Consider the following 27,452-nt stretch of genomic DNA (forward strand, 5'->3'; position numbering starts at 1 on the left):
CACTGGGTTCCTGGATGGTGTGTGTGGCAGGCTGATCTCTAGTTCCCCAGAGGATGTGTGCAGGTTCTAGTGGTGGGTGGGCAGGCGTATCCTCAGACCTCTCAGTAGTAAGTGTGAGCACTAGCTCTGGAGGCAGGGTGAGTCAATCTCCAGGCCCCTAAATGGTGTATTCAGACACCAGCATATTCTTATATGTTTCTAGATAAAAGAATTTTTCAGAAAACCTGAGCCATATAGTCTATTAATACATCTTACCCATATCAGCTCTGCATGAGGAGAAAGGGGAATTTCCTCAGTAGAACAGTCAGAATGGAATCGCAGATTAGTTTGAACCAGTCACTGGTAAGGGGGCTTAGGCTAAAATGATAGGCTCAGAATCTAAACCTTGGACTAGGGAATGGCAAACTTCTTCCATAAAGAGGCAAATGGTAATATTTTAGGCTTTTGGTCTATATAACCTCTGTTGCAGTGACCCAATGGTGCCATTGTAGCATAAAAGCATACATAGACAATGCATAAATGGGTAGACCTGGCTTTATTCCAATAAAACTTAATTTCTGCAAACAGTCAGAGGGCCAGATTTGGCCCTTGGTCTATAGTTTGCCAACCCTGTTTAGACAAGTCACAATTTATTTCCTGGGGCTAGGCCAACTCTTTTCTAAAAAAGGAAAAAACAAGGCAACCTGCTATCAGAATGAAATAGGGGTTCTATTAAAAAGGAAGAAGAGGCTGGGTGGGGTGGCTCATGCCTATAATCTTAGCAGTTTGGGAGGTTGAGGCAGGCGGGCCGCTTGAGGCCAGGAGTTTGTAACCAGCCTGGGCAACATAGTGAGACCCTGTCTCCACAAAAAATAAAAAAATTAGACAGGCATGGTGGCACATACCTGTAGTCCTAGCTATGTAGGAGGCTGAAGTGGGAGGATTGCTTGAACCCAGGATTTTGAGGTTAACGTAAGCTCTGACTGTGCCACCGTACTCTAGCCTGGGTAAAGAGTGAGACTCTGTTTTAAAAAAAAGTTGGTTAGGGCAGGTTGGAGAAGAAATAAAGTATCTCTGGGTAGGTAACTGAGAGTGTCAGGCCAAACTAGCTCTCTAGTCTTATTCAATGTAAATAAAGGCAATTAGAAGATTTCCATCTAGCTATTAAAAATTGGTTAAAATCTCCATCTAACTACTAAAAGTTGGTTAAACTCTACAGAGATAAATGATGGTGACCCTTGTATCAGTTAGTTGTTGTCACAGAATGCTCCATAACAAGTCACTCCAAATCTTAGTGGCTTAATACAACAGTTATTTATTTTCAAGTTTCTGTGGGTCAGCTGAGGATTGGTTAATCCAGCATGAGCATGTCTGGGAAACTCTCCTTTGCTCTTGTTGTTTTTTATCTTCTGCTGGAAGCAGCAGGCTGGCCTGGGTTTGTTCTCATGGTGATAGCAGGAGTGAGTGAGCACAAGTGAATACACACTCTCCAAGTTTTTGGTCACGCAGATTAATATTTCATTGGCCAAAGCTAGACACATGACCAAACCCAACATTATGGGCTGGAGAAACATACTCTGAGTCTTCAGTGGGAGCAACTGCGGAGTCAAATGGCAGAGTCTTAGATACAGAGAGGACATGAATAGCTGGATCCATTAATGTACCTTAATCAACCACAACCCTCTCACTGGCAATACAATAAAATAAATATTTGTTGAATGCACTTGTGCCTGAATGCTTCTTCTGGCAGCAGCCCAGGCAATGGGGGCCTGACTGGGGAGGGACCAGAGCAGGGACTTGTTGTCCTGTAGATCTGGATGTAATTGTGTACGGCAGACTCCACACTGACCGTGGTTGACTTGCTTTGTCCTGAGTCCCCAGGGCACAATGATTGGCTAATTTTATTTCTGAATAGCTTTGACAGAATTGTTTTCAGGAGCCTAGGAAGCAAATGAGTTGTAGATTTGAATTTTGCTGGGGGTCAGATTTGTTGAATACATACAGTCTTTTACATGCTGATGCTTATTTCCACACTGCAAAGAAGGCCAGCTATTAAGAGGCTGCTGTTAAATTCCTTTGCCCTGTGAACTCATAAGCTGTGTCTATGTGGGGGGCACACACTTGTTAGAGCTATTTCCCTTTAAAATAACATTAGCCAACATTCTAAATGAATGCAGGAAATTAAATAGTCTTCCCCAGATAGGTACTTTGCCCTTCTAAAGTGAATTACACATTGTAAAATAAAACACAGTCACGTTAAAAAAAATAAAAAGGTCTGTGTGTTTGGTTGGTCTGGCTTCAGCAAAGATAATACTTGCCTCCAGAGTGGAAGATCCTTGTAATTCACAGTATTGCATATGGCAGCCCCATATCTTGTTTTCTCTTCTTCTTCTTTTTTTTTTTTTTAACTAAACAAGTTGACAATTTTATTTTCATATTTCCCAATACAGATGAAAACTGCATCTTTTTTTGTCCCACGTCTGCCTTCCAAAGCTGTTCTCTTTGATAGGGCTGGGGAGCAAGTCTTCCTTAGGCTGTTAAGAAAACTAGCATCACAGCATCATGATCTCTTGGTGAAGCAGAACAGGTAATATAAAACTATTAGATCAATGGGGCCTCCCCTGTATCCTTATCTGTCTTGTCAAGTCATTCCAGGCTGAATGGGCACCATCATGGGATGGGCAGGAGGTCTCATCACTGGGCATCCAAGCATGATTGACAGGTGGCCTTCTATGGGTGGCTGCATTCCAGGAGTAGGTCCCACTGGTATCATCCCAGGAGGTGGAGGGTCCATCGCTGGCATCATGGGAGGGCCCCCGATATGGGGTGCCTGCATCATACCAGGGCGAGGAGGACCTGGAATACTGGGGGAAGGTGGTGTCATCACCTCTGCAGAAGGAGGAACAGAGGGTGGAGTAGGAGGTATCTTTCCTTGTTGCAATGCAGCCGTTGTTTCGTCAGTCAGGGTCTGAGCCCGCTCTCTCATCCGTCGTCTTTCACATTCTCTTTGTGTTTCCTACTGCTGCAGTGTGCCTGTCTCACAGACGGAGAGTCATGGGAGAGGTATGCACTGCAGTGGTCACAATAAAACTGGGGCATGTTGCAGGCTGTGCGTAGGTTAGAGCTATTTCTCTTCCTTGTTTTATTTCCGTTTTTTTTTTTCTTGGAGACAGAGCCTCTGCCCAGGCTGGAATACAGTGGTGTGACCTCGGCTCAGTGCAACCTTAGCTTTCTGGGTTTAAATGATTCTCCTGCCTCAGCCTCCCAAGTAGCTGGGATTACAGGCACCCGCCACCACTCCCAGCTAACTTTTGTATTTTTTTTTAGTAGAGATGGAGTTTTACCATGTTGGCCAGGCTGGTCTTGAAGTCCTGACCTCGTGATCCACCAGCCTTGGCCTCCCATAGTGTTGGGATTACAGGCGTGAGCCACTGCACCTGGCCTCTTTCCTTTTCTTAACAAATTTAAGTTGCTGAAAAAGAGTAGGTGAATATATGTGAATGCTGATTTTTTTTTTTTTTTGAGACAGGGTCTCACCATGTCACCCAGGCTGGCATCGAGTGGTGCTATCATAGTTCTCTGTAACCTTGAACTCCTGGGCTCAGTGATCCTCCCATCTCAGCCTCCCATGGATAGGACTACAGACATGTGCCAACATACCCAGCTAATTTATTATTATTATTATTTTTGGTAGAGACAGGATCTCTTTATATTGTTCAAGCTGATCTTGAACTCGTAGCTTTAAGCTATCCTTCTGCCTTGACCTCCTAAAGTGCTGGGATTAGAGTTAGGGTTAGGGTTAGTGTGCCCAGATGAGCAGTGAATTTTTGAAACTATTTTTGGAGACATGGAGGTTTCAGCGACTTCATTTATTTAGTTTCAGCAAATATTCATGGGATGCCTCTTGCATCCTAGACACTGTATTGGGGCTGAGACTACGGTAATCAGCAAAAGCAGGCATGGTTCCTGCCCTCAGGGAGTGGACAGTTCAGTCCTGTACTGTCCAGTAAGGCAGCAATGGCCAAGTGTGGCAACTGAACACTTGAAACGTGGTGAGCACAAACTGAGATGTGCGGGAAGTGTCAAATACACCTTAGATTGTGAGGACTTAATATAAAAAAGAATGCAAAGTATCTTGTTAATATTAAAAGTATTTTAAACATGTCGACATGGTATTTTGGATAGATTTGTATCAATATGTGACATTATTCCAGTTACCTTCACCTCTTTTGTTTTACTTTTTAAAACATGGTTACTACAAAATGCAAAAGTAACTGTGGCTTGCATCGTATTTCATCATATTTAGTGTGGCCACTGAGTGTCTAGAGGGGTTATGAGCATTAAGTTGAGGGTGAGCCAGGTCAATGTCAGTTGCTCTGAAAGAGAAGCAAAGGGCGTGAAGAGGACGTATGAGTGAGGAGAGGAAGCTCAGTCTCACACGGTGAGGAAAGGCTTCCTTACACAGTCTGGCAATTCCTCAAAAGGTTAAACATGGAGTTACATGATGCAACACTTCCACTCCATTTTATGAAAGAAATGAAAATATATGTCCGCACAGAAACTTGTACACAAATGCTCATAGCAGCATTATTTATAACAGTGCCAGAGTGAAAACAACACAGATGTTTGTTTGCTGATGAGTAGATAAATGGGACATGGTTTGACGATGCAATGGAATAGTTTTCAGTCATCAAAAGGAATGAAGTACTAACCCATGCTACAACATGGATGAACCTTGAGAATATTATACTTAGTGGAAGAAACCAGTCACAAAAGGTCACATATCATAGGATTCCATTTATATGAAATGTTCAGAACAGGCAAATCTGTAAAGACAAAAACCCCGTCTCTACTAAAAATACAAAAGTTAACTGGGCGTGGTGGCACACATCTGTAGTCCCAGCTACTTGGGAGGCTGAGGCATGAGAACTGCTTGAACCCAGGAGGTGGAGGTTGCAGTGACCCGAGATTGTGCCCCTGTACTCCAGCCTGGGTGACAGAGACTCTGTCTCAAAAAAAAAAAAAAAAAAAGATTGCTAGGGTTTAGTAGGAGGAGGAAATGGCAGGTAACTGTTAATGGATACAGTGTTTCTTTTCGGGGTGATGAAAATGTCTTAAAATTTATCATGATGGTGGTTGCCCAGCTCTGTGAATACACTAAAACCACTGACGTGTTTACTTTAAATGGGAAAATCATACGGTACCTGAATTATATTTTAATATGTATAATTTATTAAATATAATTTATATTTAATTGTTGTAGTAAAAAAGTAAAATCTTCCTTGAAGAGATGACACTTAAGGAGAGGCCTGGAGGGTGAGATGAGTTAACCAGCTAGAGAAATGAGGAACAGCATTTCAGGGTGAGGAACAGCATAGTGAAATCCCTGAAGTTGAAAGGCATAGAGCTGATTTAAGGGATTTTTTTTTTGGATATGGAGTTTCGCTTTTGTCACCCAGGCTGGAGTGCAGTATTGTGATCTCAGCTCACTGCAACCTCTGCCTCCCAGGATCAAGAGATTTTCCTGTCTGAGCCTTCCGAGTAGGTAGCTGTGCTTACAGGTGCCTGTCACTATAGCTGGCTAATTTTTGGATATTTAGTACTGACAGGGTTTCACCATGTTGGCCAGGCTGGTCTCGAACTCCTGACCTCAGATGATCCACCCACCTCAGCCTCCCAAGGTGCTGGGATTACTGGTGTGAGTCACTGTGCCCAGCCAGATTTAAGAAACTTTCTAGAGGTTCGTGTGGCTGGAAACTGCAGGGCAAGCGAGAGAATTATACAATGAGGCTGGAGAAAGAGTGGGGCTGGTCGTGTGGGGTCTCACATTAGATTGTTGGAACGTCACATGAGTAGTCCCACCTTGGGCATCTCACTTAACTACTCTGCATCCCAGCTTCCCTGCTAGTGAAATAAGGGGCTGATGTAGGGATGAACTGAGATACAGCGTGTGCTCAGTAAAGGTGAGCTTTTATCATTGTTAACCCACAGAGCAGTGGGAGCCATTGAAAGTGAATGGTCTGTTTGGATGCACCTTCTGAAATGATTGCTTTGGTCTCTGTGAGGAGTGCAGATTGTAACAGGGCCAGGGGAAAAAGGAGAGGCCAGTTAGGAAGCATTTGCAGTGAAACAGCTGGAGGTGATGGTGGCTTGGTTTATGGTGGTGTCAGGAGAGTGGCTGAAGAGTGAATGGATTTGAGAAAGATTTGGGAGGTAAAACCCATGTTGCTTGGTCACAAAATGTGAGCTGGGTGGGCCGGAGGGATGGCGAGAAAGAACGAGAACAAATTATATACTGCCAAGTGGGACCTCCAGCCTGAGGTGACTTGAGGTCCATTTGTGAAGAGGGGTGTTTGTGTGTGTGATGAGGATGTCTAGACTTGGAAGGGCCATTTGCAGTACTTTTTTCTTTTTCTTACAGCCAACAACTCCTCCTTCTCTATATCCTAAACATATGAATTTTTTTGCCCTAATTTATCACAGAGAGATGGGCATTCATTTGCTTTCATGAGAAATGCAGAATGCCATTAAGAAAGCATGTTAAATTAATCTGGATTGCTGTGAGGGAGGTAAAACTGTATAGATGTGCACCAGTGTTACTATAATGGTTTGGTCTAAACCCATTTCTGGCCTGTGGCTCTGGAGTTTGACTCCCAGCTTGCTTTCATTTGAAAGATCCCAGCAACAAGCACATTTGGTATTTTCAGCCAAACCCACTTTGTGTAGTGAAGGAAAGGTTGAGGAGACCCTCTTGCTTTCCCCCAAATCAGTTGGCAGAAATGTGGCTGGGAGCTTCATTGCTGATTTTCTCAGTTTTAATACTGCTGTGGAAAGCCTGTACCAACACTCAGCCATGCTTTTAATCCACAGTTCCAGTATGGGTTACGATTTGTGATGCAACTCTACTTTCCATTAAAACTCAATGCAAATAGACGCTCACATGCCAGCATCACTCCCCTGATTGGGTGGGGGGAAGGCAGTGGAAGGAGAAGTCAAAGTCTAGTTTGGTATTCATATCAGAGTTGTTTTTAAAAGCACATTTCTCTCAAATTAACTCTGGGGTGTCCCACTGTGACTTGGGCAAAGCTTTGAATTTTCTGGAGGTGGGAAGTCAAACTTCAAATAAAATTTGGAGGCTGGGCAGAGCGACTCACATGTGTAATCCCAGCATTTTGTGAGGCTGAGGTTGAGGGATCACTTGAGGCCAGGAGTTCAAGACCAGCCTGGGCAACATGATGAGACCCCGTTTCTACTAAAAATACAAAGATTAGCCAGGCATGGTGGTGTGTGCCTGCAATCCTAGTCACTTGGGAGGCTGAGGCAGGAGTATTGCTTGAACCTGGGAGGCAGGGGTTGCACTGAGCCAAGATCACACCACTGCACTCTAGCCTAGGTGACAGAGTAAGACTCTGTCTCAAAAAAATTAAAAATACAAGAATTTGTAAAGTCAAGTTGGGCCCATGACTGAGATCAAGTTGTGATCCTATGGTTGGTCTCTTTATACATCAAGGGAAAATAAAATATCAGTAATATTTTCTAAATGACCTCTCATTTGGATTTTCTAGCTCCTGTCCAAACCCCATGCCACATATCAGCTGGCTGAAGATAAAATTGGTCACACTATGTTGAGATTGGGGTTGCTGTTATTACACCTCATCCCCACCCCTGCTCGGCATCCACAAATAGTCATCTTCAATGAGACGTCCCTCCTACCCCTGGCTACCTTATTTTATCCACGTCCAACCATAACCACTGCTTGTCAGTGGGTCTCAACCTTGGCCGCACCTTGGAATTTCCTGGGGAGATGAGGCAATACCAAGGCTCTGTCTCACTTAGCATGACATTTTCAAGGTCCATCCACACTGTAGTACACACCAGAATTTCCATTACATGGATACAGCACGTTTTGTTTATTCATTCATCAATCAAATGGCCATTTTGGTTGTTGCTACCTTTTCATCATTATATGTATTATGTGATTCCATTTATGTGAAGTGTCCAGAACAGGCAAATTTATAGAGGCAGAAAGCAGGTAAGTGGTTGCCAGGAGCTGGGGGAAAGGGGAGGGGATGGAGAGTTGCTTGATGGGTCCAGGTTTTTTTTTTTTTTTTTTAAGAGGTTAATGAAAATGTATTGGAACTAGACAGAGGTGATGGTTGCTTAACATTTTGAATGTATTTAATGACACTGAAGTGTATCTTTTCACACAGGGTCTTATAAGTTATGTGAATTTTGCCTCATTAAAAATATACTGCCAGGTGCAATGGCTCATACCTGTAATTGCAGCACTTTGGGTGGCTGAGGTGGGTGGGTCACCTGAGGCCAGGAGTTTGAGACCTGCCTGGCCAACATGGCAAAACCCTGTCCCTGTCTCTACTAAAAACACAAAAAATTAGCTGTGCATGGTGGCGCGTGCCTGTAATCCCAGCTGCTCAGGAGACTGAGGCAGGAGAATTGCCTGAACCCAGGAGGCGGAGGTTGCGGTGAGCCAAGATCGTGCCATTGCACTCCAGCCTGGGTAACAAGAGCGAAACTCCATCTCAAGAAAAAAAAAAAAACAACACAAAATTAGCTGAACATGGTGGTGCACACCTATAATCCCAGCTACTCCAGAGGCTGAGGCAGCAGAATGGCTTGAACCCGGGAGGCAGAGGTTGCAGTGAGTACAGATCGTGCCACTGCATTCCATCCTGGGCGACAGAGCAAGACTCCATCTTAAATGAAACAAAAACAAAACAGAAAATACTGATGCCCATGTTGCATCCCCAAGGGATTCTGCAGTAATTGATCAGGGATGCAGAGCCTGGGCACGGGGGTTTTAAAATCTCCACAGCTGATTCTGATGTGCAGCTGTGGTTGAGAATCTCCTTCTGGAATGAACTCGTTCATATTTTACTTGTGTTCTGTTCTAGTCTCTAGCATGCCCATGCCTTTCTGTTTCCCTTCACATCTTTGGGGGGGTAATTTTTACAGTGCAGTCTGATGACCAGCTGTCTCAAAATGCACTGGGATCCCTCTTAACCAGGTGGCTCCCTGTGTCCAGCTCTGAGCTACAAAGTCAGAGTCTTGTGGGTGGCACCCGGGACTGTACATATTAAACAGTCAGTGACTGAGAACTGTTTCTGAACACTCTTAGGTTTCCCCTGTGTTTGCCCTTTCATTTCACATTGAGACCCTTTTGTGTGCTGACCACTGGGCCGTTGCATGTGGACATACCATGAAAAAGACAGTCCGGGTGCAGTGGCTCGTGCCTGTAAGCCCAGCACTTTGGAAGGCCGAGACAGGTGAATCACTTGAAGCTGGGAGTTCAAGACCTGCCTGGCCTACATGACAAAATCCTGTCTCTACCAAAAATATGAAAGTAGCTAGGTGTGTTGACGCGTGCTTTGATCCCAGCTACTGGGGAGGCTGAGGCTGCAGTGAGCTGAGATTGCACCATTGCACTCCAGCCTTGGTGGCAGAGTGAGACTGTCTCAAAAAAAAAAAAAAAAAAAAGGCAGAGATGGTCCTTCCTTTCTGTAGCGCTCAGTAAAACAAGAAAGCTCACGATGTTCTGCCACTTGTCAGAAATATATTTGGTATATGTAGCTGGGGTCACATGCTTAACATGCATATTGAAAGCTTCTGGGTAGGAGGAGAACAGTCATCACAGCCTGGCAAAACTGTCTCCGAGGACAGGTCTCCCTGGGGAGACTGAGACCACAACTCTGAAGTCAGAGTTCAAATCCAAGTTCTAAATTTCCTTTAGTAATGTAAATGACCTAAGACAGTTTTTGTATTAGTTATCTGTTGCTGTGCCACAAAATTACTATAAACTTTGTGGCTTGAGACAGCATACATTTATCCCTGATGGTTTGTGTGGGTCAGGAATCCAGGCGTAACTTAGCTGGGTTCAGTGCAGGACTGCAGCCATCTGTCAGCCAGGGCTTGGTTCTCATCTGGAGACTTGACTGGTGATGGGTTGGCTTCCAGGCTCATCTGGCTATTGGCAGTATTCAGTTCCTTGCAGGCTGCTGCACTTAGGGTCTCAGATTCTTGCTGCCCTCAGCTTCTTGCCACATGGGCCCCTCCACCTGGCCACTCATGACATAGCAGCTTGCATCTTCAAAACCAGCAAGCCAGACAACCTCCTAGTAAGACAACTTCTCATCCTAACATAATCACATACATCCCATCACCTCTGCCATATTCTCTTGATTATAAGAAAGTTATAGGTCCCACCAACATTCACAGGGAGGGGGTTATACAAGGATGTCAGTACGAGGATGGGGGACATCTGGGTGTCATAGTTTTCTCTACATAGAATGGGGATGATTATGCTTTTTACCTCCAAGACTATAATGCGTATGAAATGAGAGGATGCATGAATACCCCTTATCAGAGAGTGAGGACTTCATAAATATTAACTTCATTGTTACTTATTATTACTACCATTGCTAATATCGTCAGGCCGACACTGGTCATTGGTCTCCTGCCTGTGAAAGGCATCTTCCTCCATTGCCCCAGGTTTTTCCTGAGCTTCTCCTGTGTTCTCACAGATGTCTTCTTCATCCAACCTTCGAAATATAATCTTGAGCCCTGAATCTTTTTTCCAATCTGACTTGTCTGAAGCATGCACTAAACTATCTGGGTGTTCAGATTGGGTGTAGCATTTTATAAAAAGCAACATCTCCATCCATGTTGGATGCATCTTTGAGGGACTATGTTTCTGGTGGCCTCTCATGACTTGGTCTTTTCCTCATTTAGGATTCTTTGCTAGAACAGCAGGAGACAGTTTCCCATCCTGTGTTGTGAGTCTATATTCCAATTTCCCACTTGGGAAATGTTTATGTACTCAGAACCTATTGAATCTATTTAATTGAAAAATATGTGAATGCTCTGGGCTAGATACTGTGCATGGTTCCAGGAATCTGGAAACGTCAGCAAGACAAATCCTTGGTTCTCACTGAGCTCGCAGTTCAATGGAGGAATTTATCTTTTTCTTTTTTTTGAGACAGAGTCTCACTCTGTCGCCCAGGCTGGAGTGCAGTGGCATGATCTTGGCTCACTGCAACCTCTGCCTCATGGGTTCAAGCGATTCTCCTGCCTCAGCCTCCTGAGTAGCTGGGATTACAGGTGTGCATGACCACGGCCGGCTAATTTTTATATTTTTAGTGGAGTTGGGGTTTTACCATGTTGGTAAGGCTGGTCTCAAACTGCTGACCTCGTGGTCTGCCTGCCTCAGCCTCCCAAAGTGCTGGGATTACAGGCATGAACCACCACACCCACCTGGAATTTACCTTTTAATTAATTAATTAATTAATTAATATTTTTTAACAATAGAACTCTTGAACATATTCCTCCTATCTGACATTTTATATTCTTTGACCAACGTCCTTTCCCCTCCCACTGCTCCTGGCAACCACCATTCTATTTTTTTTTTTTTTAATATCTCTGAGTTCAGCTTTTTGGATTCCACATATATTTGAGACCATGTCGTTATTTGTCTTTCTGAGCTTGGCTTAGTTTGCTTTTCGTAATGTCGTCCAGGTTCATCTGTGTTGTTGCAAATGACAGGATTTTCTTCTATTTAAAGGCCAAATAGTATTCCATTGTGTATATATTCCCTATCCATTCATCCATGATGGACATGTAGGTTGCTTCTATGTATTGTCTATTGTGAATAGTGCTGCAGTGAACCTGGGAGTGTAGATATCTCTTCAACAGACTGACTTCAGTTCCTTTGGATATATGCCCAGATATATGATTGCTGGATCATATGGTAGTTCTTTTTTTTTTTTTTTTTAGAGACACAATCTCTGTCTGTCACCTGGCTGGAGTGCAGTGGCGTGATCTCAGTTCACTGCAACCTCCACCTCCTGGGTTCAAGCCATCCTCCTGCCTCACCCTCCCCAGTAGCTGGGACTACAGGCACGCACCACCACGCCTGGCTAATTTTTGTGTTTTTAATAGAGTAGAGACGGGTGTTTCACTGTGTTGGCCAGGATGGTCTTGATCTCTTGACCTCAAGATCCACCCGCTTTAGCCTCCCATAGTGCTGGGATTACAGACATGAGCCACCGTGCCCTGCTGGTATTTCTGCTGTTAATTTTTTGAGGGAACTCTGTAGTGTTTTCCATAATGGCTGTACCAGTTTACATTCCCAAGACAGCATGCAAGCATTCTCTTGCATCCTCACCAACACTTGCTATCATTTATCTTCTTTATCATAGTAATTCTGATAGGTGTCAGGTGATATATTATTGTGGCTTTAATTAACATTTCCTTGCTAATTAGTGATTTTAAACATTTTTCATATACCTGTTGGTCATTTGTATGCCTTCTTTTGGGAAATGTCTACTCAGATCAATTGCCCATTTCTTGAGTTATTTTCTTACCATTGAGTTGTTTGAGTTCCCTATATATTTTGGAGTTCCTTATATGTATTCTAACTTTGTCCGATGTATGGTTTGCAATCTCCCATCCCACAGATTGTTTCTTCAGTGAAGGAGTTTAGACTTGAGGCCACTGTGTCTCAATTTACGACAAATTACTGGTTGCATGTAAGGTTTTAGGTGGACCAATAGCTGATTGTAGGCGCTACACAGATTTGGTATTAAATATTTAATCACACTGTGATACACTTATTCCCTTTTAGATTCTCTTTGATCTGTATGAATAGGCCAGAAACAAAGTCTGTTAGGTATTAATGTCTTTAACACATTGTGTTCTCCCTTTTAAACATAGAAAGTCAGGTGTTGCCCAGATACTTTTGTAGACTAAGGTGTCCAGCTAGAATTAAATACAAGGTTATTTTTCCATTGAGTTAACAAACTGTTTGCAGTCATAGCAGTAAACAGTGAATCCTCTGGAAACAAATGTATTTAAATAAAAGACGTGATCAGCTTCCCTTTGAACAAAAGGCAGCCACATTTAAGCACCCATTGATGGTTGCTAGATCTACTGATGGTTTAAGAAAATTAGGAAGTTTGGATTTTTATGTGAAATTTTCTAATTATTACATGTTAGATCAAATAAAAAATACCTTGTGGTTTAAACGAAGTACATTGTAGGCAGCTGGTTTGTAACTTCTGTAGTGAGTAGTGTAACAAGAGACTGTTTTTAATTTTGAATTAATAGTAAGATTAAATCTTGGAAGAGTGTTGGGGTGAATAAGTCTCAGAATGATGGCGTTTTGATTTCTAGAGCACTCCAAAATAAACCTTCCCTCCCTCCGTCCCTTCCTCCATCCTCCTCTTTTCATGTCATTTCATTTCATTTCATTTCATTTCATTATTTCTCTGCTATGCAGAGTTTGGTTCTTCACAACTTGGCTGGAAACATTCATGAAGACTGCCTGGTAAGCTAGAGGTTGGCTTGTTGGGACAAACAAAGGAAAAGAGGCAGAAAAAAAACACCAATGAAAACGATAATGAGAATGTTGAGAAATTCAGTATTTTGCAGAGCACAGACAGGACTGAGTTTGTGATAGCTGGAGTTGTGTGTTCTATGTGATTTAAAAAATATATATGTTAAAATGCACAGATCTCAAGCATTCAATTTGAGGAGTTTTGACTTGCATACAGTCACACAACCATCATGCCAAACAAAATTTAGAATGTTTCTTTGGCCCTGGAAAATTCTTTCATAGCCCTGTCACACAACCCTGTAGCCTTCCAGGGGCAATCACTGTTCTAACAATTTCCATCACTGTGAATTAAATTAGCGAGGTCCTGGGATCATAGTATGCACTCCTTTGTGCCTGGCTTTTTAGTTGTTGCTGTTGCTCAAAAAGATGTTTTAGAAATCAATCCATATTGTGCATATCAGTGGCTCTTTTTCTTTTTTGACATTTAGTGGGTAAGTAGCAGTTCAGTGAATGCATAGTTCACAATTCATTTATCTATCAGTCATTAGGCATTTGTTTCCAGTTTTTGCTTGTTATGAATAAAACTTCTATGAATAAATATTTACCAAACTTTGTGTGAACATATTCTCATTCTTTTAGGTAAATTCTCAGGAGTAGAATTGCTGAGTCATAGGGTAGATGTGTGTTTATGAGAAACTGGTAAAGTTTTCCAAAGTGGTTTCACCATTCTCACCAGCTACCTATAAAAGTCCCAAAGTGGTTTTACCATTTTACCAGCCACGTATGAAAGTCCCACTTGTTTCACATCCTCGCCAACATCTGCCCTTGCCATTATTTTTGATTATGGCCATTTCAGTCATTGATTTTTATATATTGACTCTGTATCTAGAAATATTTCTAAGTTAACTTGGTGAGCTTTTTGTGGATTTCTTGGGAGTTTCTAATGTATACAATCATGTCATTTGCAAATAATGATAGTTTTTCTTCTTTTTCTTGTAATTTTTATGTGTGTTTTAAATTTTTTTCCCTATTGAACTAACTATGAATTCTAGTAAAATTGTGGATACACATGAGGATAATGAATATTCTTGCCTTATTCCTGATCTTAAGGGAAAAAACATCCATTGTTTTACTGCTAAATATGATGTTAATTATAGGTTTTCTTTAAATAGATGCACTTTATCACATTGAGGAAGTTTCTCTTTATTCCTAGTTTCCTGAGAGTTTTTATAAAAGTCATGAATAAGTGTTAAATTTTGTCAAATGCTTTTTTTTTTTTTTTGAGTCGGAGTTTCACTCTTGTTACCCAGGCTGGAGTGCAATGGCGCAATCTCGGCTCATCGCAACCTCCACCTCCTGGGTTCAAGCAATTCTCCTACCTCAGCCTCCCGAGTAGCTGGGACTACAGGCGCGCACCACCATGCCCAGCTAATTTTTGTATTTTTAGTAGAGACGGGGTTTCACCTTGTTGACCAGGATGGTCTCAATCTCTTGACCTCGTGATCCACCCGCCTCGGCCTCCCAAAGTGCTAGGATTACAGGCGTGAGCCACCGCGCCCGGCCGTCAAATGCTTTTTTTTTGCATGTATTGAGAAAATTGTAAGTTTTTTTTTTCCTTTTTTCCTCTTAGTATGTTAAATTACTCTAACTACTTTTTGGAATGATGAACCAATCTCACATTCCTCAGATAAATCTCATTTGGTCATATTGTATTATCTTTTTAATAGATTGCTGGATTTCACTTGCAAGTATTTTGTTAAAGATTTTTGCATGAACTTTCATGAAGGAGATACACACACACACACACGCATATATATATATATATATTTTGCATGCATATATGCTGGTCTTAAAAATGGGTTGAAAGTATCCTCATCTTAGGACAAAGGCCATAACAATGATACAATGGATTTGGGGACTCGGGGGAAGGGTGGGAGGGGTGAGGGATAAAAGAGTACACACTGGAGAAAGTGTACACTGCTTGGGTGATGTGTGCACTGAAATCTCAGAAATCAGCACTGATGAACTTACTCATGTAACCAAACACCACCTGTTCCCCAAAAACCTATTGGAATAATAAAAAAGAAAGTGGCCTCATCTCTACTATTTTCTGAAATAATTTAAGTAATATTTGTTTTATTTATTTATTTATTTTGAGGTGGAGTCTTACTCTGTGGCCCAGTCTGGAGTGCAGTGGCAGGATTTTGGCTCACTGCAACCTCTGCCTCCTGGGTTCAAGCAATTCTCTGTGTCAGCCTCCTGAGCAGCTGGCATTACAGGTGCTTGTCACACGTCCAGCTAATTTTTGTCTTTTTAGAAGACATGGGGTTTCACCATCTTGGCCAGGCTGGTCTTGAATTCTTGACCTCGTGATCCACCCACCTTGGCCTCCCAAAGTGCTGGGATTACAGGCATGAGCCACCGTGCTCAGCCTTATTATTTAGTTTTTAAGGATTTGGGCCAGGCATGGTGACTCACACCTGTAATCCTAGCACTTTGGGAGGCCAAGGTGGGCAGATGACCTGAGGTCGGGAGTTCGAGACCAGACTGACCAACATGTAGAAACTCTCTTTCTACTAAAAATACAAAAATATTATCCAGGCACGGTGGCGCATGCCTGTAATTCAACTACTTGGGAGGCTGAGGCAGGAGAATTGCTTGAACCCGGGAGGTGGAGGTTGTGGTGAGCCGAGATCACCCCACTGCACTCCAGCCTGGGCAACAAAATCAAAACTCCATCTAAAAAAAAAAAAATACAGATTTGATAAAATTTGCCAGTGAAGACATCTGGGACTGGACATTTCCTTGTGGGAAAATGTTAACTTATGAATTCAATTTATGTGGTAACTGTAAAACTTTTCATATTTTCTAGTTGCTTTTTTTTTTTTGGTTTTGGTACTTTGTTCATTTCATCTAGGTTGTTGAATTTATTTACAAAATGAATGACATTTTTGAAAAACAAAATGTCATTCATTTTGTCTGTTTTATTATTTTAGTAGCTGTAGTGATGTTCCCTCTCTAATTGCTGGTATTGATAATTTTTTTTTCTCTTTCTCTTTTTTGTCCTGATCATTCTTTTTAGGCTTATTTTTGGTAGAGAGTCCTTAAAATACCTTCCAATGGTCTCTGCCTCTTGATATCCACATCCTTGTGTAATCTCCTCCCCTCGTGTGTGAACTGCAGTTAGCAACTCACTTCTGATGAATAGAACATGGAGAAAGCAGTGGGATGTTACCTTTGAGACCAGTTTACAGAAAGACCCTTGCTTCCATCTTGTTTGTCCTTTCTTGCTCTCCTCCATGCTCGTTCTAATGGAAGCCAGCTAGGAGAGAATCCTGCAGCCAGCAGCCACTAAGGTCCTCAGTCCAGTACCCTGCCCATGTTTGCAGACTTCCAACAGCTATATAAGTGAGCTTGGATACAGCGCTCCATCTCCTTAGTAAATCCTTGAGATAACTGACGCCTGGGCTGACATCTTGATTATGGTCTTATAAAAGAACCACATGTTGTAGGCACCCAGATGAAACTCTGTAGAAACTGTGAGATAACAGATGTTTAAGTCACTAAGTTTTAGGATAATTTGTTGTACAGCTATAGTTAGCTAATATAGTGTTTATTGATTTTATTCATTATTTTAAGAAACCAACTTTTGATTTTGTTGAGTTTTTCTATTGTTCATATATTTTCTATTTCATTGATTTCTCTCTCATTTTTATTTTCTTTCTTGTAGTTACTTTGAGCTTCATTTGCTCTTCTTTAGCTTTGTAAGGTTTTGGTTTAGAGCATTCATTTTATAGCTTTCTTACTTTCTAATATAGGCATTTAATGCACTATATATCTAGGCTAGTTTATCTGCATATCATGAATTTCAATATGTTGTCTTTTGGTTATCATACAGTTCAAAATATTTTCCAATTCCCCTCATATTTTAGTCTTTGGGCATTTAGAAGTGAGTTATTTAATTTCTAAATATTTGGTCATTTTCTAGATAACTTATTTTTAGTGATTTTTAATTAAATTCTCTTGTCAGAGAAATCATCTATTTGATTTCAGTATTTTGTAAGTTTAATGAGACTAGCTTTATGGAGCAGCAGCATATGGTCTCTCTTAATGAATGTTCCATGGGCACTTGAAAAGAATGTGCATTCTATAGATTTTGGGTCTGTCATACTATAAATATCAAGTAGGTCAAGTTGGTTGATTGTGTCATTCAAATTGTATAAATGCCTACTATAGTAATTGCTTTATCAATTACTTAGAATGGGGTGTTAAAAACCTTACAGAATTGTTGATGAATTTATCTTTCAATTATTGCATTATATATTTTGAAGCTCTGTTAATAGGTACAGCATACATTTTTTAGGATTATTTTGTCTTGTTTATAAATTGACCCTTTTATCATTATAAAATGACCATTTTTACTTCTAGTAATGCTCCTTGTCTTGAGGTTTATTTTGTCTGATATTATTCATGACAAACCAGCTCTCAAACTCTTAATGTTTGGATGGCATATCTGAATAGTCTTTCCCACCTTTTTTAGTGTAATCTGTGTGTGTTGTATATTTAAATTGTATTTCTTATAAATAGCATATAGTTAATCTTGCTTTTTTTGGTTTAATTTGTCAATCTGTTTCTTGTACATGGAGTGTTTAGTCCATTTATATTTAATGTAATTATGGATGTGGTCAGGTTGAAGTCTGTCTTCGCTTTTATTTTTTGTTTGTATCCTCTGTTCTTTGTTCTTCCTTTTCTCTTTTACCACCTTCTTTTAGGTTAACACATTTTTTCTAGTATTTTGTGTGTGCTTTTTTGGGGTGTTGCTTTGGTTGATAAATAAAACTTCAAGCTATAAAATGACCTCTATTATGTATGATTCAGGAATACAGCTGCCTTAAGCTTAGACTCAGAGGCTGCTGGTCTTTACTGGAGTGGCTGCTTCACTTGTTTTATTAATATTATCATCATGGTGTTGATGGATCCCTATAGCACAGGGCTCATGGGATATTATCCCTATTCTCCCTGGGATTTTCTGTCAGGCTGTAACACATGAGCTGCATGGGCAGAGGATTATTTGCAGACAAGCCACACAAGGCTCAGTCTGCAGTAAATGCTGGTCTTTTGGAGTCTGTATTTCAGTTCCACGGTCAAGCTGTGTCTCTCTCTAGGGACTTCCAGACTTCTGTTTGCTGTCACCTCTCTTTCCATCACAGCTGCTCTCAGTCTGTTAGGAGGCAGGGAACATTCTGAAACCCTGGAGAAAAGCTGGCTGTGGGAGTCACAGATGCCAGTGTTTTTGATAAACTTCAGACATGCTTCTGATGTTGAGGGTCTTGATTCCAAACAGTGTGGGTCCCTTCTTCTCTCCCCCACCACAGTGCCCATTTTAGGAAAAAGGAAACAGGACTTATAGGTGTTCAATTATCGTTCACTCCATTCCTCGTCCCTTTTTTTTTTTTGCTTTGTTTATGACTTAGATTAATTCTGAATCTCTTGTACCTGGACTCCTATGAAAATTCCAATAAAGCAAAAATGATTAAAATTGAATTGCCCATAGAAGCTGAGATGCCTTTTTTCCCCCGGAGCTAGGTTCAGCATCTAAATAAAGGGGGAGGCCCACACCCTGCATATCAGCCTTTCAGACAAGGCACAGTGGGAGTATCTGAGTTTGGATCCATAAATACAAAACAGGAAATCTTAAATGGAACTTTTCTTTATGTTTTTTTTTTTTTTAAAATCCAATATGAGATTATAGCTTTGATCATAATTTAATTTTTCATTTCCATTTGAACTTTAATTTTACTTAAATTTTCTTCTGACAAATCTCCAAAGGAATATTTAAGTGACACAGCATAATGCTGGCAGATTATTCATATATCAGCCCTTAGGCTACCAAGGAAGGCTTCATCATCTCCGAGTGAGTTTTATTGGAATCTGTAGCTCACAAAATATTGCTTTCTGACAGCTCCTGTGCAGTAGAATTTAAAGGCTTAAGTTTTGGGAGGATTTACACATTGGTAGCATCCTCTGCTACACCTTTTAGGGACATTAAATCAGGAGGCTCCCCAGCGGTAGTCCTGCAGAAGGGTGTTCTATAATCCTCCCACATTTATATTACAGGTATGTGGGGCTTGGAACATCTCTTTTCCCCTCTACTTTTTGAACCTGATTGGGGCAACTGTGTTCTTCTGTCTTGTGTGCTTTAGGGGAGTTGAGTCTGTCTTGGTGATCTAAACATGGACACAGAATCGTATCCCAGTGCTGCAGAAAGTCAACTGTTCTTTGTTCATTTGTGCATTCACTCATTCATTGAATAAATGCCTATTAAGCACCTCCTATTGTCAGATACTCTTCTAAGTCCTGGGTTCAGATAGGGGACATTAGTAGTGAATAAATCAGATATTGTTGCTCTGTTTGTGGAGCTCATGGGCTAGCAGGGAAGACAAGAAATTAGACTTGTAAATATACAAATAAATCTGTCATAACTGGGGATGAGACCTATGAAGGAACTAATTTCTATGTGGAAGAGGAATTTCAGCTGGGACCTGGAGGACCGGTAGATGTTAGCCAGATAAAGTGGTTTCTTTTCCCCAAACAGTATAGAGAGATGTTTTCGTTTGCATTTCTCCTATTCCCAGTGAATTTGAACCTCTCCATGACATTACTGGCATTTTGAATCTTGTTTCATGAAAGTTGCCTATTCATATCCTTTACCTATTTTTCAATTCTTTGTCTTTTGCTTATTGCCTTGAGGGAGTTTTGCCTTTCACAGTTAGGTTTTCAGCCACCTGCAGCTTGTGTGATGTAGTGTGTCTCAGATGGGCTTTGCAAGGGGGCAGATGATGAATGAAGATTACCCTGTGTGAAGTCTGAACAGGTAGCCTTACAGAATGCTTGTTTGGTCAGATCAGCCTGGGACCAACTTGAGTACCACATGTTTCAGAATCGGTGAGGGAACCTATTTCACCTGCCACACTTAATTACAGAAGCTGGGGCTCATATTAAAGAGAGATCAAGTGTTCCTCTTCTGAGTCTGGCACACACAGGCTTTTATTGTGATCAGCAACATCTTGCTAGAGATTCTTCCCATGGAGTTCCTGAAATACCTGCTTTCTGTCCTCTCCTGGGAGTCACTTACATCTGTGGAGAATGATTGATGAGGGGGGCTGGCAGGAAATGATGGGGTCTATTTTCCCTTCAACTCTGTATCTCTAGATGTTTCCCTTGACTCCTTTAAAGACCATGTTTTACCCTATTGATTAGCAAAACAAAGCGGCTTTCACAAACCTGCGGTTAGGATCTGTGAGATTTTGTTGAATCTTACTTCTCCATATTTCTTGCCCTTGCAAGAAATTTCTTGTGAAATTATTTTCTTGTGAAAAATGAAGCCTGCAGAAGAAGAAATGGGAAATCCCACAGATGCAGAAGCAAGGTGGCACACATGCAGATGGACACTTCTGGATGATGGGAAGCCATTTAGGATTTTAAACAAGGAGTTACACTTCAGTTTCAGAATGGTGAGTAAGCCAGATGCGGTGGCTTATGCCTGTAATCCCAACACGTCGAGAGGCCTGGGTGGAAAGATTGCTATAGCCCAGAAGTTTGAGACCAGCCTGGGAACACAGTGAGACCCCATCCATAGAAAAATTAAAAAATTAGCTCAGCATGGTGGCACACACCTGCAGTCCCAGTTACTCAGGAGGCTGGAGGCAGGAGGATTGCTTGAGTGCAGTAGTTTGAGACCAACATGGGCAATGTAGTGAGACCCCCGTCTCTACAAAAAGTACACACATACACAAAAATAACTAGGCATGGTGGAGTATACCGGTAGTCCCAGCTACTTGGAAGGCTGAGACGGGAGGATTGCTTGAGCCCAGGAGGTTGAGGCTGCAGTGAGCCAAAATTATGCCATTGCACTCCAACCTGGGAAACATAGCAAAACCTCGTCCCCCCGCCCCCCAAAAAAATAAATAGAATGTTGAGTAAAGAAGACTTAAAACTTTCACTGATTTGGATAACAGCCCTTACCAATATGCCAGATACTCCCTTTCTGAGGGAAGAGGTCTAGAATTCGTTCATTCATTCATTTGTTCATTTATTTGAGACGGCGTTTCACTCTTGTCACCCAGGCTGGAGTGCAGTGGCATGATCTCAATTCACTGCAACCTCCACCTCCTGGGTTTAAGTGATTTTCCTGCCTCAGCCTCCCAAGTAGCTGGGATTACAGGTACCTGCCACCATGCCTGACTGACTTTTGTATTTTTAGTAGAGATGAGGTTTCACCATGTTGGCCTAGCTGGTTGAACTCCTGACCTCCACCTAGTCCTCCCAAAGTCCTGGGATTACAGGCATGAGCCACTGCACTGGACTGGGGTGTTGTAGAATTCTGATAATTAGAGATTTATCATGAAAGACTGAGTTAAACGCATAGCAGTGCTCTGCAGAGCAAGGTAAGGTTGCTTCTGAGAGAGCGTGCCCTTTCTGCCCTACCCTGCCTTGCATCACCTGGATCACTTTATGCCCTGTGTCTGCTGGAGTCCCAGTCTGCTGTGTTCTGCAGGACCGTGAGGCAAAGCATCACATCACTGCTGGGTCCGAGCAAGCTTCATCCTCCTCCACTTCTTTGCTATCATCAGGGATTTCGAGGATAATTTGGTGTAAGTCAAAGAGAATCATGTCTAGAAGCAGCAGCCACTGGGGGTGAGGCTTATTTCACCTCCCCTATGACAGGCATCTCAGCAGAACTTTGGTAATCTTGACTGGCTGGTTAGTGCACAGATATGAAATTAGTATTTTCACTTCAACTTAAGCCTCTCCATGGGGAGAAAACCCAAAACAAAAAAAACAACAACATCAAAAACCAAAACCACCACCAACATGGCTGTTCTTGGGGCTTGGCAATGGAGTTGGTTACTCAGTTATTAAATATCAGTTGGTGGGTCCCCAGGTTAACGACTGTCATTGCTTTGCTTGCATTTCATGCTTGCATGGTTTAGGGAGGCATTTGACAAGTCCTGTTTCTGGGCACACACCAGGAGACTTCTCTGACACTCAGGTGTGCAGACCCGGTTTTACTTCTCTTGAATCTGCTTCACACCCACCTGCCCAGTATTTTCTGGGCGCCTCATTCTCTCCCTGCCATGTACCCCTCCCTCCCTCCATTTAAAAATAATCACAAAGGAAACACATGCTCATGGTGAAGTTAAAATTAAACAGCAGAGAAGGACGTAGAAGGAAAATGCATCCTCCCATACCACTTCCCTTCCTTATGCCACTATTTTCTGATGGTGCAACATTCACCCCTGTTCATAGTGTCAGGGGCTTTATTCCAGACATTTTCATGCAGTTACTAACACATACCTGATCTCACACACAGGGAATTATGCACACATGTGCCCTTACACATATGCCTAAGGGTCTTAGATTTTATTTATTCATTTATTTTTATTTGTTATTACTTTTTAGAGACAGGGTTCACTCTGTCACCCGGGTTGGAGTGCAGGCACCATCGTACCTTACTGCAACCTCAAAGTCTAGGGCTTAAGCAATCCTCCCACCTCAGCCTCCTTAGTAGCTATGACTGCAGGCATGTGCCACCATGCTCAGCTACTTTTTTTATTTGTCGACATGAGTTCTATGGTGTGGCCCAGGCTGGTCTCAAACTCCTGGTCTCAGGCAGTCGTCCTGTCTTGGCCTCACAAAGTGCTAAAATTATAAGCTTGTACCATCGTACCTGACCATAATACCTGTAATTTAAAATGGCCATGTCTGAGATTAAAAAATAAAGCAGTACTGAGAGGTTTATAATGAAAAATAATTAGCCCCCAGGGACGGTGGCCCATGCTTGTAATCCCAGCACTTTGGGAGGCCGAGGTGGGTGGATCACTTGAGGTGAGGAGTTTGAGACCAGTCTGGCCAACATTGTAAAATCCCATCTCTACTGAAAATACAAAACCAGCTGGGCATGGTGACGGACGCCTGTAATCCCAGCTACTCAGGAGGCTGAATCAGGAGAATCACTTGAACCCGGGATGGGGAGGTTACAGTGAGCCAAGATTGCACCACTACGGTCCAGCCTGGGTGACAGAGCGAGACTCCGTCTCGAAAAAAAAAAAAAAAAAAGACTCAGTTTCTGCCTTTGTCCGTTCCCAAGAGGCAACAACTTTAAATTCTCTTAGTTTCAACCCTCCAGTGGTGGTGATCCCCAAGGCTCAGATAATATGTATATCTTGCTGGTTCTTAATTGGTCAATTTCAGTCATTGTTAATTCAGATTTCTGGCTGTGATAGATGAGATTTAGCCTCATCTCAATCCCATGTCTCCCCTTCCTTTAACCTCAACAAATTGCTATTTTTACTATATTTGGTAGAATAAACAGAGTAAGATTATTTCGGCTGTATGAATATTATTCTTTTCAGAGCCAATAGTACTAAGGTGACATTTTATTTTCTTCCGGAGTTTATAGTTGCCTTTCTTTTTACTTTCAACTATTTGTCTTTGCTATGTGTTACATATGTTTCAATATTTGTCTTATATTAAGTATACAGTCAAGAATTTCCTCTCTTGTATCTTTTTCTGGAGATCTCACTGGCAGATTCCCAGTGCTCCAATTTGACCTGCATCACTGTTGTCCTGAGACCTCCCTGCTAAGTGCAGTGTGTTTTCAGCTCTGTATTTGTCTCTCACCTCCCCTGGGCTTGGCTTGGCAGTTCCAGGTCTTAAGACCCTGTGGGGTTCTTGAAGAGGATCAGCTTTTCCCATGGCTGATCCCTTTCCTTTCTCGTGTTTTCTTGGCTAGAGTTTCCTCTACCCCACTTCCTGTTAACTTCCTGCAACACACTCCATGAATGTGTTTAAATCTGTCTTTAACAAGACAGCTCCATCTCTCTCTTGTAATTCTTGCAGATCCCTGACTTTTAAAATTCCTTTACTATGATTTTATTAGGTTTTAGGAGGAGATAAATGTTTATACTTTGGGGTCATCGTCTCCTTTAAACCAGAAGTCTTACTTAGGGTTTAAAAAGTTTCTCTCAGTCTCTCTGTCTCTTTTTATCTCTTGCCCCTGTCACTCTTTCTCTCTGTATTGTTTTTCACTTAGATATATCTAGTCATAGGTAACAGTTCTCATAGGTGAAGTAGCTCTCCTCTCAGACAAAACTAGGTAGAGCTTAGTGCTTAAAAGCCACAGTAAGTAACACCGAGGTTGATTAATCCTAAAGTTTACGCAGAGGTTCATAATGCCTTGCCGTACTTTTTAAGTGTTGAAACTGTCTATTTTTAAATTGTTTTTTAATTTTTATGGGCATGGGGGTACAAGTGCCATTCTGTTGCATGGCTTTGTTGCCTAGAGGTCAAGTGTGGGCTTTCAGTGTCACTGTCACCTAAATAGCCTACATCGTACCCATGAAGTCATTTCTCATTCCTCACTCCCTTCCCACCCTCTTACCCTTCTGAATGTCCAATTTGGTAATGCCATTCAGTGCTTTCCAATTATGATTATAGAGAGTATGATTTTATAAAGGAATGAAACACAGGAGAAGCATTTTTATTAAACTATACCATATGCGTCTAGATATTCACAGACACAGAAAACAACAGTTCATCTGACCGCCCAAGGCTTTGTTTACTTGCCTGGCATTTTTAGATGTATCACAGCGATTATTTCTTGGGTCATTTTCAAATTTAAGCTGGCCAAAGCTTCTTTTCCTGGTCCTTTGATTTAGAGAGAGCTGCTTGTTCCTGTCTGCATTCTGTGAACTGACAGGGAGCCTGGAAACCTTTGTGGCTTAGCCATGGATGTACTGTTCCTATTTTTCTCTTAAGATTCAGCTCTAATGTTACCTCCTTCCCAGAATCTTTTCTGCTATGCCCTGGCATGGGCAGCAGAGTGCAGAGGTAAAAAGTGGGGACTTTGATCCCGGCACTTTGGAGGCTGAGGTGGGTGGATCATGTGAGGCCAGGAGTTTGAGAACAGCCTGGCCAACATGGGGAAACCCTGTCTCTACAAAAAATCCAAAAATTAGCTGGGCACGGTGGTGTGCACCTGTAATTCCAGATACTCAGGAGGCTGAGGCAGAGAATTGCTTGAGGAGGAGGTCGCAGTGAGCCGAGATTATGCCACTGCACTCCAGCCTGGGCAACCAGAGTGAGATTCTATTAAAAACAAACAAAAAAAGGTGTGGACTTTGGAATTAGGCAGATACATTAGAGTCCCAGCTTCAACTTTTTCCAGGTATAGTGAACTTACGCACAGTATTCAGCATTTCTGAGTCTCTGTTTTCTCACCTGTCTGTGGGGGAGGGGGTGATAATTTTACCTGTCCAGGTCATTTTGGCTGGGCTAGAGATTCATGGGCAGAGGCTACACTCACATGCCATTGTAGGGTTAGAATCAATTCCCAATTTATGAACAACTTGAACAGGAGGGTTGGTGCTCAGCTGGGATGACACAGTCTGTAAACAGTAGGGTCTTGCTAGACCTGAGAAATTAATTTCTTGCTGGGCTATCATCTATCTTTCCTTCATTTTGGAAAAGATACTGGGGTTTACATTATTTTTCAGAAGGAAAAGTATAGTTTGCTCAAAGAAACGACACTCTTTTCTTTACAATTGTTAAAGATTTCAGTAGCTTTTGGAGTATAAGTGGTTTTTGGCCACCTGGATGAATTGTGTAGTGGTGAAGTCTGAGACTGTAGTGTGCCCATTACCTGAGTAGTGTACACTGTCCCCAATATGTGGTTTCTTATCCCTCACCCCCACTTCCCCTGCTTCTGAGTCTTCAGAGTTCATGATACCATTCTGTATGCCTTTATGCACCCACAGCTTAGATCCTACTTGTAAGTGAGAACATGCGGTGTTTGGTTTACCATTCCTGAGTTACTTCACTTAGAATTATGGCCTCTAGCTCCATCCAAGTTGCTGCAAAAGACATTATTTCATTATTTTTTATGGCTGAGTAGTATTCCATGGTGTGTGTGTATGTGTGTATATACACAGACATATATATGTATATATAGAGACGTATATCTATATAGATATCTATAGATAGATCTATGTCTATATCTATATCTGTGTATGTGATATATATGTCTATATATGTCTATAGATATCTAGGTATAGATAGATATAGATATCTATAGATATAGATAGATCTGTCTATGGATATCTATATCTATATATAGCTATCTATATTATCTGTATCTAGATATCTGTGTAGACATATATGGACAGATATATCATATATTTCCCATACACACACATACACACATATATATCTCACATTTTCTTTATCCATTATGTGGTCGATGGATACATAGGTCGGTTCCATATCTTTGCAGTTGTGAATTGTGCTGCAATAAACATACGTATGCAGGTGTCTTCTTGCTATAACGACTTCTCTTTTGGGTAGGTACGCAGTAGTGGGATTGCTGGATTGAGTGACAGATCTACGTTTAGTTCTTTAATATATCTGTGTACTGTTTTCCATAGAGATTATACTAATTTACATTCCCACCAGCAGTGTATAAGCATTCCCTTTTCACCACATCCATGCTAACATCTGTTGTCTTTTGGCTTTTTAATAATGACCATTCTTGCAGGAGTAAGGTGGTATCTCCTTATGGTTTCAATTTGCATTTCCCTGATGGTTAGTGATGTGGACAGTGTTTTCCTATGTTTGTTGGTCATCTGTGTATCTTCTTTTGAGAAATGTCTGTTCATGTCATTTGTACACTTTCCAATGGGATAATGTCTTTTTCTTGGTGATTTGAAACTACAGTCTTAGTAGGGAATAATTATACAGATGTGTTGGCCTCTTCTTGTTGCCAATCTAAATGCAGCTTCAGAAAACCCCAGTTGTGCATGGGAAGTAGCTCTGACGTTGCTCCTCCTCTAGACACCCAGGGTCACTTGCTCCTTGCCACGGTGCTGTAATAATCTGTGAGCACATCCACCCTCCTCAATAAATAGTGAGCCTTGCAAAAGCAGAGGCCATGTTCTATTAATGTCTGAATTTCCCAGTGCTTCGGATGGCACCTAATACCTAGAAGGGGCTCAGGAGATGTGGAGGGGCGGCATGAATGAAACCCCATATGTATAACACAAAGGGTCGGTGTGCTATTTCGTTGCAT

General features: G+C 41.7%; 1 protein-coding gene and 1 pseudogene across 1 annotated transcript in view; one reads left to right on the forward strand and one right to left on the reverse strand.

Annotated features, from left to right (window-relative positions):
• The window catches only part of RBFOX1 (RNA binding fox-1 homolog 1), a 2,526,943-nt gene that overhangs the window by 45,812 nt on the left and 2,453,679 nt on the right, over positions 1-27,452 (forward strand).
• LOC105714352 (U1 small nuclear ribonucleoprotein C-like) lies at positions 2,621-3,078 on the reverse strand (annotated as a pseudogene).

This window comes from Aotus nancymaae, unplaced genomic scaffold, assembly GCF_030222135.1.
Source record: "Aotus nancymaae isolate 86718 unplaced genomic scaffold, 86718_ANA_hifiasm-v0.15.2.pri h1tg000049l, whole genome shotgun sequence".
In the NCBI taxonomy this organism is placed as follows: domain Eukaryota; kingdom Metazoa; phylum Chordata; class Mammalia; order Primates; family Aotidae; genus Aotus; species Aotus nancymaae.